This window comes from Echinops telfairi, unplaced genomic scaffold (genome assembly GCF_000313985.2).
Source record: "Echinops telfairi isolate 266 unplaced genomic scaffold, ASM31398v2 ScPeMD7_1713;HRSCAF=2227, whole genome shotgun sequence".
NCBI lineage: Eukaryota > Metazoa > Chordata > Mammalia > Afrosoricida > Tenrecidae > Echinops > Echinops telfairi.
In genome coordinates, this window is record NW_022105611.1 from 5,388,721 (window position 1) to 5,402,567 (window position 13,847).

Sequence of the window (13,847 nt, forward strand, 5' to 3'; positions counted from 1 at the left end):
AGTTTACCAAGGAGTCTTTCCGATAGGCTCCCACTAAGTCACCTAGTTTCAGTTTAAAATAACATGATGGGCCTTTACGGCAGGTGGCATCCCCTGATAGTTATCCCTAGTTGATGAGCCAGACACCAAACAGGGAGGAAGTAGGAGTTTTGATAAAATTGGATATTGGTTTAACTAATTCATATGAGGAACCTCACATATATTTTGCATTTAAAAGTCTTCGCTGTCTTTTACTGAGTGAGCAATAGCAGCTTAGTTAGTGGAGTTTTCTTAACCTTCTAGACATAACAAGACCATGTATCTTCAAGGAATATTTCACAGTGATATGAAACCTCTAGAAGTCCTGGTGGCTCAAGAATTAATCACCCAACTCGTAATCAAAAAGTGTGATTGGAAGGCACCCAGTGTCTTCACAGAAGGAGAGCCTGCCAGTCAGCTCTCATAGCGACGATACTCAGCAAACCTTGGGTGGTAGTTGGACTCACACGCGGTTGGTTACCTGAGTGGAAATTGAAGGGAAGGCACCTAATAACGACAACAACAGCATGAAACTGCTATGCATAGTAAACAGATAGCACCTTTTACAAACTGTGTGGAAAGCAGGTGAGTGAGGCAGTCTGGGCTCCAAAAAGACAATGTCAGAACCACAAGTCTTTTGGAAATTTGGAACTGGGACATTAAGACCATAGAAGTTTTCTGACCTAATTTTGCACAGATGGAGATGGAGGCATTGAGAGGGGAAGTGACTCATCCAAGGTCACACCACTGCCAATTGAGAGGGCCATGGTTCAGCTTCTAAATGCCACAGTCCTCGGACATGCTAGCACACTGACTCGGACCCCTCTACCACAGTATTCATAACCACTAGAGTAACAAGCTGCATACTGGGAATATCACCTTGGCATTGCCATTGTCAGGGTTTTGTCTTGAACCTCATGTACCCATTACTATGCAATCCACACGCATGGTGCTTTCCATGTCTTTGGACTGAAGTGGCACTCCAGGAGCACGCGTCATGTTGAAGTGTGGGTTCCTGGGCCTCCGGGCACATTGTCACATGCCTTGGCTCTTTCATCCCGCGGGCATAGGAAGTAAACACTCATAGCGGCAGGCAGAGCTAGAGTCCTTATCATTTGGAAGGCCTCCAAAAAGCTTTACTTCCCTTGTTGTTGGTTAAAATGAATTTTTATTCCTATGTATGCCTTAGCCTTGCTGCTAGGTCAACACTAGAAGCCAAGTATGAATTGATTTTCTTTTGACTAAACATTTATCAAGATAGTCCGTGATTGTCAGTTTATCACGACAAGATTTTATTTAACTTGCAACTTCTGAGTCTACCCCTGGTTCTCCTGTTGGAAGGTAGTCGGCTTGCACACATGCGAACAACTCTCAGAGATGCACCCTGCCTGTACGACTCTTGCATAACTGCATAGAAGGTGCTGCCTGAGCACTTCAGGAAAATCATTGCCAACATCATCCATCAAATACTTTGGGAAATATTGATCGACTAAATACAGTATAAGTCTTGCTGACTGGGAAAGCAAAAAGGCCACAAATATAGTTAGTTGAGGCCCAAACTCCAAGCTCACTGCCATCTACTCAATTATGACTCAAAGCAATCTTATGAAACTTATAGGACAGAATGGGACAGTCCCTTTGACTTTCCAAGATGGAGTTGGAGTTGACTTGATGCAGTGAGTTTGTTTTTCTTTGCTTGATAAGAAGGAACAATGACCTGTTTTAGCCATGGTGGCAGTGTTCCTCAAATATGATGGCGAGGCCACCCGGGAGCCACCAGGAGGAGCCCCTCTGCGTCCCAGAGAGACCCAAAGGCAAAGACCTTCGGTCCTTGAACCCAGACACTTGACCTGAAAGTTAAATACACCAATTTGTTTGTTTTTCTTTTCTTTGAAGAAAGTAAGAGTTTAGCAAAACAGACTTAGCCTTTTCTGACTCTACCTCCCCACCCCCAATGGGTGGCTACTCTGGAATATTTTGTTTACCTCTTCTTGTGGGAACCAATTACAAGTCTTGCCCCAGACCACCCAGCCAAGCCCCTCCCCATGTTGGCCCCTGGAACCACTTTGTGGAGGACTGACTGTGTCAAAGCCTGGCATAGCTGACCTCACAGCTCAAGCACTGAAACTTACCATCTTACGAGGTCCTCAGCTTCCCTTCCCCTCTGTCTCCTCCCCCACCACTTTCACCTTCCCCCCAACACCTTGCAGAGGGATCCCTGTTCCTTCTGAGTCAGGAAGTGACAGCCCGCACTCAAAGCAGGAGCATTATTTTTGCTCCTCAGCTTTTTCACATTCTGCTTTTATTTTATTGTAAATTGATGCTCAGTTAATCAAACTTTGTATTTAGAGGTTCGGAAAAGATTGTGTAACTGTGTGACAATAAAGGCCTGATTTTTAGTGAACAGGGTACTGGTTTTGCCAATGCATCTGCTCACATAGCCATCTTTGTAAGCCAGTTTGGGGGCAAAAACCAGCATGCTTCCATTGCCCCATGCACCTCACTCACCTGACCTCTCTCTATGAAACTTCTTTTTGCTGTAATTAAGAGGGACATGAAAGGACAGCAATTTGAGGACATAGAAGAGGTGAAGAAAAAAAATGAGGGAGGTGCTGTCAGCCATCCAAATAGATGTGCTTGAAACATATGTCCAAGAATGGAATCACAGATCTGACAAATGTATGAAGTGTAATGGAGTGTATCTTGAACATGATAAGATTGTTTTGTAAAAACATAATTAAATACATAGCTTTGAAAAAAATTAGTTTTTTGGGGGGTATCTCCTCACATGTCCTCTTTTGGTAACTATTTCCTCTACTCCTTACATTACAACCCCTTGCAGCTGTGTACCTCACTGTCAGACACAGGTAGACCACACCAAACCCAGCCAGAATCCTTTCTTTAGGTTTACCAGTATCTCCTGCCTCTACCATTGACTGGATGCCCTGACTGCTACAGAGCACACGCCTGCTCCTGGCAAGAACAGGGCAATTCCAACCAACATTGTCAGGCGTCCCACTTTGCTGGCCCCTGAGAGCTCTCTGTGGACAGAAGATTGTAATGCTGCAACCCTTTAAGACAGTTCCTCATGTTGTATGACCCGCAACTGTAAAATTATTTTCATCACTAAGTCATAACCAATTTTTCTACTGTTAGAAATCATAATGTAAATATCTGATATGCAGAATATATTTACATTGTTACAAATTGAACATAATTAAAACATAATTAATGATTAATCACAAAACAATATATAATTATATATTGTGAAATATTTCTTTCTAATTACAAATAAATGAAATTTTGTCTTGAAGCATGGTGTAACGTGGGTAATGGCCTTCATGCCCTGGTATTCATATGTGAGCATATTTGCATGTGGGCGGACCCGCCTGGAGACGGATAGAGGAGCGGTGTCTCGGTTCCTAAGACCATTGGAAATATGTGTTTTCCGATGGTCTTAGGCAACCCCTATGAAAGGGTTGTTTGACTCCCAAGGGGTCATGACCAACAGGTTGAGAACTGCTGCTCTAGGTAAAAGCTGCCACAGGCTCCCTCATAGGACAAACAAACCCAGGCACCTGAGGACACAGACTCACCCACATTCACACTCTTAAAGTAACAGAACTCCTTAAACACACCCAACACATCTGGGAGATGGTCCCCACCAAATCCCCAGGTCTACTTTTTGCTTCTAGAATATTGAAATCTACTTTTATTTTATTGTAAACTAACATGAATCCATTTTGATTCTCGAGGATTCTCTTCACTATAAAATATAAATAATACGAGTACTTTCTGCTAAATTCAAGAAAATTTATGTATTTATGAAATAAATAAATAAATTACTTACCTAAATTATCTGAATAGCTGATTTGTTGACATCACTTGCTTAACTAGCACTAGCACGCAATATGATGTGTATCGTCTGAGAGACAGTTACAAAATGTTTCCATCGTTGCCAATGCCAAAAAATGCCATTATTCATTAAGTCCAAACAATGGTGGTCAAATTCTAACAACTGATCAACAATGCGAACTTTGATAAGCCGTTCTCAATAATCAGTTCTCAACAATTATTTGTTATTATTAAAGTTTAACATTATAAAATTAACAAAACTAATATAAAATTAATATCCTGGCGAAATAGCCACATGGCAGCCAAAAACCTATATTCCCTTCCATTCTCCCGCCATTCCCTAGCTTGTCATGCATTCTTTCCCAAAATCGGGACTTTTTAAAAACAATGCGGGATGTGGGACAAATTGTTAAAAATCAGGACGTCTGGTCACCTTAAGTCTTAGTCCTACACTGCTGGTAATTGTGTGCACTTCCCAAGTAGACAGTCAAACTACACCCACCCCAACCATATTCTTTACTTTTGAGTAGGAAATCATCAGGGTCTACTGCCCATCCACCACCCACACTGATCAGCAACCCTAGCTGCTTCAGATCAAAGACCTCTTCTAGCAGGAACAATGCCATCCTAAAACCCATCCAAACCCACAGAGCCAACCCTTCACCTCAACTCCCTCTGGGGGCACTTTTGGTAGGGCAGACTACTTGAGAAGACTAACACAGATTCCCTCATAGCCCAAGCAAAGCCTTTTGCAACTAAGCCAACTTCTAGGTGCCCTCTACCCGCCTCCCTTTGTAACACTCACACCCCATCTCTGAGTGACTTTACCTTCCAATGGGCAAACACATTGCTTTCCAGACAAACACAGGAAAACTCAGACCCATAAGGGCACAGACCAGCTACATGCATGCTCCCATAGCAACAGAACTCCTTGACCACATCCAACCCCCTAATTATATATATTAGGATATGGATAGATATATCCATATCCATATCCTCCTGGGCAGATTATTTGCTTCTACTCTTCTCCTGCCCCAACCATCACTGATTTACACTTTCAATCTCCCACTTCTAGCAAAATATGCTCCCATCTAAAATATTAAGTCTTGTATCTCTTAAAATTCCTTTTACCAATATCTGACAATCTTTTGGGGCTATCAAGAATGCCACTTATTAGTAGTACTCTTACTTATACCCTAAACTACAACTTCTTCTCCTTCACTTTCCCCACCTAATTTACTTGTATACCTTTTTCTTCACCTTCCCATCATGTGACTTCTAGCTCCTTTTAGACTTCTCTCCCATAAGTCAAAATAGCCAACTACACCTATCCAATCCATCAGCCCACCCACCACTAACTGGTGCACCACTGTGCTGCAGAAAAAGCAGTCAACTTCACCTAAAAAAAACAAACAATCAAGCAAATGAAAATCCCCCAAATCCAATGGAATACTCTGAAAAAGAGACCCTAGAACTACCAGAAATAGAATTAAAATATTGTTTAGGACCCATCAAAAGATAAAAGGAATACTCATGAAACAATGGAGGAAATTGAGAAACTAAAACTCTCACTCCCGAGAGAATCCCAGAAGGTAAATGAAATAGTTTATTGTGCCAACCTGGCTGATAAACACGTGGAGTTAATAGAAGACAGAGAGATAAATGGCTCAGTGAGCCTCACCTTTCTAGTTCTTGGGTCTCTTGCTTTCTGAGGGTCAGACCAGGGTGCAGCTGCCTTAGCCAGTTCCCTGCTTCATCTGGCAAGGCTGACTTCCTGAAAGACATCCCTGAGGAGAAACCACATGGACCTACCCCGATGCATCCCTGGGTGCTGGAGCAGCCATGTGGAGACCCCTGCCAGTGCTGAGATGCTTACACATTCACTGATTCGGCTTTCCTCCTGCAGTCGGCGTCATTGTGTGTGTTTTGTGAGATGGAGGAGGACTTTGTGGATTGGTGTTGGACATATGGGTTAATGTTGGACTTGTGGGCTTGGGCAGCACTGGGTTGGGATGTTTTCTTGATCTGCACTTACCCTTTATATAAAACTCTCTCTTATACATATGAGTTTCTGTGTATTTGTGTCTCTAATGTACCCAGACTAACACAGTAAACAATAAGATAACAGAAACAAGTAATATGGCAAAGCATCTGAGGAATACAATGTTATGGAAAAAAATTGAATCAGTGAACTCAAAGACAATCACTTTGACTACAGTCAATGAAAGAAACAATTACCCCCTAAAGAAAATGAATCCAAAGAAGCCCGAGAGTGAGGTGAACCACCATCAAGAGAAACACATTACATCTGATCAGGATTCCAAAGCAAGAAGCAAAAATTCCAAAGCGATAATTCATAGGAAAAAAATCCCTAATATTGTAAAGGAGAATGAGATAACTATTCAAGAAACGGAGAGAAGCCCAAATAGGATAGACACCAGGAGAAAAACATTGAATGTATGTCAGAGTCAAATTATCCATCATGAAGGAAAAGAAGAGATTCTAGAGGGCGGCTAGGAGAAAAAGAACAGTCACCTATAAAGGAAAACCAGTAAGGTAAGCTTGGACTTAGGCAGAAACTGAAGGCAAGAAGACAATGGAGTGGCATATAAAAACTATAAATGAAAAAACAAAACTGCCATCCGGAATCCTACATACAGCAAAATTATCCCTCAAATATGAGAGAGAAATAAAGTTATTTTCAAACAAAGAAAAACTAAAGGAATTTGTAAAACTGAGAAATACTACCCTGGTAGCTATGGTCAAGAATCAACAACAGCACAGAAATCTGAGAGCATAATACAAGACAACACTACCCAGAAACCAATACAACAAAAACAGCACCCAAAACAACACAGAGTGAGAACAAAGACACCAGAGAAAGAGAAAGGTACCAACACACATTCAGAAAAATGACAACAAATTCACAATTTACCATTGATAACACTGAATATAAATGGACTTTTAAGTATATCAATGAAAAGACAGACTAGTGACTAAACTAGAAAAAAATATGCATTAACATGCTGCCTACAAGAGACACACCTTAAACTCACAGACAAAAATGGACTGAAAAATTAAAGGACGGTGAAATATTTCCCAAGCCAATAGCAGCCATAAAGAAGGCAGCAGTGGCAATATTAATCTCTGATAAAATAACTACAAATCAAAATCATAATCAATGACAAGAATGGATACTGCATAGTCATCAAAGGATCAATAGACCGGAAACATATAGCCATAATTAACATATATGAACCCAATCAATGAGAGACCCTTGAAATATATCGACTAAATCCTCATCATTGAAGAGAGAAATCAATAACTTAACAATAACAGTAGGGACTTCCATACCCTGCTCTCAAGGAAAGACAGATAATTAGGAACAAAGCTCAACCACGAAAAAGAAGAGCTGATGTGGTAATTACATAAATTCATATCAACTTGATAAGTAACTGTAAGGGTGGAGTCTAGCTTGTCAATCAGGTTCCAGCCTGATGATGCCTGCTTGTGGCCGTGACCTCGTGAGGATTCTGGGAACTCCCTCTCCTCCTCTTTGGAGGCAGGCTGCGTACAACTTCTCTGCTGCACCTTCCTGTTGACAAGCCACGTGGCGCCACACTGAGACTGGCAACAGCCTTGGAGATCCTTCCACAAATGCCGGATCCACAAGACTGCACCCACTGGCCTGTGATCTTCCTGAATTCAGCACCATTGCATGTGCTGCGTGAGTCTGGAGGGGAATTTATGGACTAGTATGGGACTTATGGGCTAATATTGGACTTAATGGACTTGATCTGGACTGGGCTTGGATGTTTTCTTAATATACAATTACCTTTTGATATAAATCTTTTTCTAATACAGTGAATACTTATATGAATGTCCCTGAAATTGTTTCTCTAGTTAACCCAACCTAAAACACAGTTGAATAGCACAATCAACTGGTTCGACATCCTAGATATCTAGAGCACTCCTCTGACAACAACGCAATATATGTTCTTCCCCGGAGCACACAGTACATGCTCTACAACAGATCACATTCCAGGCTACAAAATAAGCCTTAATAAAGTCAAACACGTCGATCCTACAATCTATTTTCACAGATTACAGTGCTATAAAACTGGAAATCAACAATAGAAAGAACAGGAACATAAAGACAAACTCATGGAAAATGAACAACACACTGCTTTTAAAAGACTGGGCCACAGAACAAATAAGGGATGAAATTTTAAAATTCCATGAAACAAACAATAATGATAACACAATATACCAAAACCTTTGGGATACAGCCAAAGCAGTTCTTAGAGGAAAATTTACAGCAATAAATACGCCCATGAAAAAAGAGGAGAAAAACAAAATAAACATCTTCACAAAACACTTCATGACCTGGAGGGACCTTGAAACCATTATGCTGAGTGAAGTTAGTTCATTACAAAAGGAATAGTATTGTTAAGTCCAGTGGTACAAGGATAAAAACCAAGACCAAGACAAGTTTAGGGTCTTAGGCCATGTAGTCTTCTAATCTGGTCCCCCAAGCAAGGAGGCAGTGTGCCTACCAAGCTCCTCCATTATATCACCTAAAAAATGACCTCAAGAGAGGTGGCCTCACTACAGATTGGGTCGGTTTCCCATAATGGAGGGGGAAGAAGACAAACTAATTCCCACCATATAGCAGTGCTGTAAAGTCAAACTAAATGAATAGACAATTTTACAAGAGTAAGTAGTGAACTTTACTGGAAGACGGAAGGAGGCCTCCCTGGTAAGGGCCAAATAAACACACCTGTCCTGAGGAGGATGACTTACTGCCCCTCTCTGATATGGAGAGTAGTAGTTTAAACAAAAATTGTCCTAAGAGCAAGTACAGCCCTGTATTCCATTGTGATGATAAAACACAGGTTGCCTTGGACAGAACAGGCAGGTCAGAGGGGTGAGCAGGCCTTCCAAGCCCAAGGACTTTTGTGACACTTTTGTTTAGCCTTGAGGTCAATATGAGCTTGTCTATTTCATAATGTTAGTATCAATAGAGTTGCCTTAAGCCCATGGAGAGGATCTGTGATGTAATACAATAAAATGACAATGATGTCTCCAAAAGGAAACCAGGAGCTTATCGAAATGATAGTTCTATGAATGGATTTTGAGCCGTCACTTGATAGTAGCCCTAATGTAAGACCATTTGTTTGTATAACATGGCCCTGCCTAGTACTTGTCCTCATACGGAGATCACTGCATAGGTGCCTAGCAAAGTGTGGTGAAGAAAGCAGATGGTGCCAGGCTACCATGAAAAATAGCATCTGGACTTTTAAAGATTTGTTTCAAAATAAGCAGTCATCTAAGTGAGGAGCCACCTAAGTTCACATGGAAGAAGCACACCAGCCTGTGTGATTCAAGGATTGCAAATAATAGGATCGAAACCTGGAGGAGAGAACACTATCAGTGCCTAAACTATAAAGTCCTGGGTTGGGGAAAGCACTAGATGTTAATTTAAAGTATCTGAGAACATTTAGATTCTTTTCATAAGTTTTTTAGTGGTTAATTACTCAGAAGTGGGCAGCCTGTTTCTTCTTCATAGTCTGTTCTAGTCTGGAAGCCCTGCTGAAACTTGTTCACTTGGGTGAACCTGCTGGCATTTGAAATACTGGTGACAGTTTCCAGCATCATAGCAATACACAAACCACCAGAGTACAGTAAAGTGACAGACAAGGGGATGATTGTGATAGCCCAAAATCCATTTGCAAACTTCCTACGTGGATCCCCAGCACACGTAGGCCAGGATAGTTAGCAACCTGACTACCAGACAAAGAGTATTATAAAGTGGGTTTTAGTAGTTGTACTTAGACTGGAATGTAACACCTTGTCATTTGATTTCCCCCAGGAACCAATGTGAACTTATTCTAAACGGTTAATATTCTCTGCTTCTTTTACATTGAGATCTTTGATATATGTGGTTTGTTGTTTGCACTTTTTTTGTGTGTTTATCTGTCTAGGGAAAGTGGGATGGGTGGAGTTGGGCAGATGGTATCTGGACTGATGATTGGCTGGGAGCACAGATGGGGAGGGGAAGGGAAATGGGGCATTAACATCGATGAGTACAAAAGAGAAGAAAAGATTCCAAAGCTAATTGTGTGATGATTGCACGGCCCTTCTTAATATGATTAAATTATTTAATTGTACACATGTTAATTATAGCTCAATAAAATATATTTCAAAGATGGTGTCTAAATGGAATATCATGTTTCCACACACCATGTGATAAGACTGTTAAACCATATAAAAAACAAGTCCTATTACTTAAAATTGATCACCGGTATATTGATGCTAACAGATGTCATCCAAGTCTGTCAGCGAGTCAAGCGCTTGAAAAGCAGCATGGGAACTCGGGCTTCTATCTCCAAGACAATCGCAGAAAGACCATAATAAAGAGGGGCCAAGACCACAGGGATGAGCAAAATCAAGTTTAGTTGGGCACTCTAGCACAGTCTGAATGTGGTTCTGGAACCATGTTGCCGATAGAAGATTTCTGGCTCTCCCACCTACTACAGTATGCTTGCTCCCTTGGCAGTTTATTTGACCTACTTGTACTTCAGTTTCCTTGTATTTATGGAGAGAACAGTACACATATGTTTCAATGACTCAAATATTCCTCTCTAAACTCTTCCTATTCCAATAAAGGAACTAAGTGAATGTGCATTGTTTTAAGATGTGCTTTGCTCTTTAAACTGGAATTATTCGTATTTCCCAGGGAGGACCACGGTGGATTCAGACAATACTGTTTTCCTGACCGACTAGACCTGCTCACTGTACTCTTTCAACTTATGACAACCGAATTCAGGATTCAAATAAATTTCAATAGTAAAGGATATGTATATCTACTTTATCAAGTTGTCTAGGGGTACGTAATTGTATTCATACAGACAAAATACTAAGGAAAATCCTTTGCACATAGTAAGAGATTATTCTTCTAAATAGTATTTTTTCAGTTCACCTTGATCTGAATTTAAGTCCTAAATCTTTTGTGAGGGGGAAGCTGCTAATACATACTGATAAACAAGCTCTGGTAGCATAGTGGTTACCAGTTAGGCTATGATACTCAGAGTTAAGAGCTACTTCTGTTCCCATATACGTCTCAGAAACTCACAGGGACAGTATGTCTGTCCCATAGGGTCACCCACTAGATAGCAGGGAGTGGCTGAGACCCTCTAAAACAGTGGTTCTCAACCTGTGGGTCGCGACCCTTTGGGGGGTCGAATGACCCTTTCACAGGGGTCTCCCGATTCATAACAGTAGCAAAATTACAGTTATGAAGTAGCAATGAAAATAATGTTATGGTTGGGGGAGTCACCACACATGAGGAACTGTTAAAGGGTTGCGGCATGAGGAAGATTGAGAACCACTGTTCTAAGGTGAAAGGACGTGGGAGATTTTTTTTTTTTTCAAACGGGGTGAGTGCATTGGTGAGAAAATTCACAGAAGAACACTGCCATGCAGGAGGCAGGTGAAGACACTGGGAGTTTTGCAAGAGTTAAAAGCAACAGAAGCAAATGCTAGGAAATAGCCAATGGCCTGTGACAGTGAGCTACACGTAGATGACCTGATAGTCTTACAGGCTGAACAGAAGAAAAAAAAGAGAGCTAAACTGAATTAAGGAGAAGATTTTTACTTTTTGGTATAGAGAGATTTACATCCTTTCCCTGAAATACGGATTCTACTGCTACCTGTTGGGAGAATACATGGCTGAAATGTGTTCAAATCTGGACAGCCATAGCAGAGATGAATAACAGGCCTCCGTTGAAGGAGAGATCACTGAAATAATGAGGTCTTTGACACTTGGCAAAAATGACTGAGGAAGGTTAAGCTAAGCGACGGCAATGAACTGCTCCTCTTCTGAATGTAATCTTAGCTTCAGGGTCAAGTGAATGTACCAGATTTCAAAGGAAAGTAGTACTAGAAGTGAGGGTGGACAATCAATGTGTCCACCGCTGTCATAAAACATCGGTAGAGAGGTGAAGTGGTAAGCCTTAGGTCACAGCTAAAAAAATGGTAATAATCGATCACTAGGCCATAGAGTGTTCCCAGAAGTTTTTATTGCTGTACTTGCTGCCTCCCATTGAGAAGATAAAGAAATCTAAATTAACGCTTGTACGAGAGCCGCAGTGTTTTCATCTTCTATTTCTTCCCAGTTCTCCTGCCTCGGAGTGTTGTCTCTTACTTCCATTCTCTGTGCATTGATTTGGAAGTGTGAATTTATCAGTTTGGATTTTGAATAGAGTGGTATTACTATTTATGTCTCATAATGCAAATAACATTTATTTTTTAGCCAAAAATAAGTAGGAATTTCCTGCCAAGGTTTGAGTGTTTTAGATACATCAGAATCTTCAGGTCTGCCTGAACTTGAATTTAGTGTTTGGCTGTGGGCCATTTAGCCGCCCTGGGCCATAGTTCTAAAATATTTGCTGTGATGAATTGTATTTCTGATGAAAAATATGTCTGCTTGAAATTTGCTATGAAATAATGGAAATTTTAGTGGACTTTCTAGCTGTGCCATGGTATATCCTGAACCCCCAAACAAATTAAAATTGTGGGAGATAAAGATGGCAGGGAGTTTTGAGGTTTTTGACAGTAACCCTCAGCTTTGATGGCTTAACAGAAAATGTAACACACGTCTTTGTTGGTATTTTCCTTTTCCTTAAAGAAATCCATTTACCAAGAGCTCCTTTCTTCAAAGGCCCTTTTAGAGTTAGCCAAAGAAGTAAGAAATTTAACCTCTCATTTTCTGACTTGGAGAGCGTGATACTGATGCAATACTTTGATCATGAACTTTCTGTCCTAAAAGGCAATTTGGTTTTGGAAATTCAATTCTAGATGTTGTTAAGTGGGGAAAGGTGTGATAAACTTCAAACTCCCCAAATTGAGAAAAACTAACTCACTTGTACCTTCCTCTACTGCAAAAGGTCCAAAGAGATTGAAACCCTAACAATCAATTGAAAAGAAATAAGTTGGAGAAATGACCTTCCCTGAGGAAATGAGGGAAATACCATGAAGCCAGGACTGTGCATTAAAGCAATCATTGAGATGATTTATTTTTTTCTGTAATGTATTTTGTGAGCCTTTAAAATTATTGAATAGTTTCAGTACAGTATAAGATAAATGATAGAAAATGAATGCTTTTAGGATCAGATTTTTATAGCCCCACTTTTGTGAGCTTTCTTGAGAATGAAAAAGTGTGTTTTTCCCTTGGATTAACTACTCCCAGGTCATCGTACCACACAAAAACAATTCCCACTTAGGCAGGATCCTTGCTCTGCAAGCAACAATCCAGTTGAATAAACATGAGTCTTTGGAAAGAAAGTTAACAAAACAACACAGTAAAATGAAAATATGGATTTTGGAATCAAGCAAGCTCGATTTTGAATCTTTACTCCATCATTTTTATTTGGACAATAGTCTTGTTACTTACTGAACAGATACCTTCGTCTTCATCTACTAAAGGAAAATCTCAAGTCATATTTTCAAGGATTGTACAGAGATTAAAGAGAAACAATGGTCATTTACTTATATATGTCTGGTTTTTATTTATGAGGGACTTAAAGTAAATTATAGCTATCAGGATTCGGTGGGAAACAAATTTAAATAGAAGAAGGAACCAAGTCGAAGGTAGAATAAAGGTAGAAAAGTAGGATCTGACAATGACATGAAGTCTATACAGAGTTTAACACCACTTCAAACATGGGGGACATTTTAAAAATCATGTAAATTGGGGCAATGTCTAGGGACATTTGGGGTTATCACACTGGGTGGGGCAGGAGATTGCTATTGACATCTAGTGGTTGAAGGACAGAGATGCAACCAAACGTTCTTTTAAAAATATCAAATGGGAAGGTGATGCCCCTTTTAACAAGTGGTGCTGGAAAAAATGGATATCTACCTGCAGAAAAATGAAGCAAGACCCTTATCTTACTCCATGCACAAGAATAAAT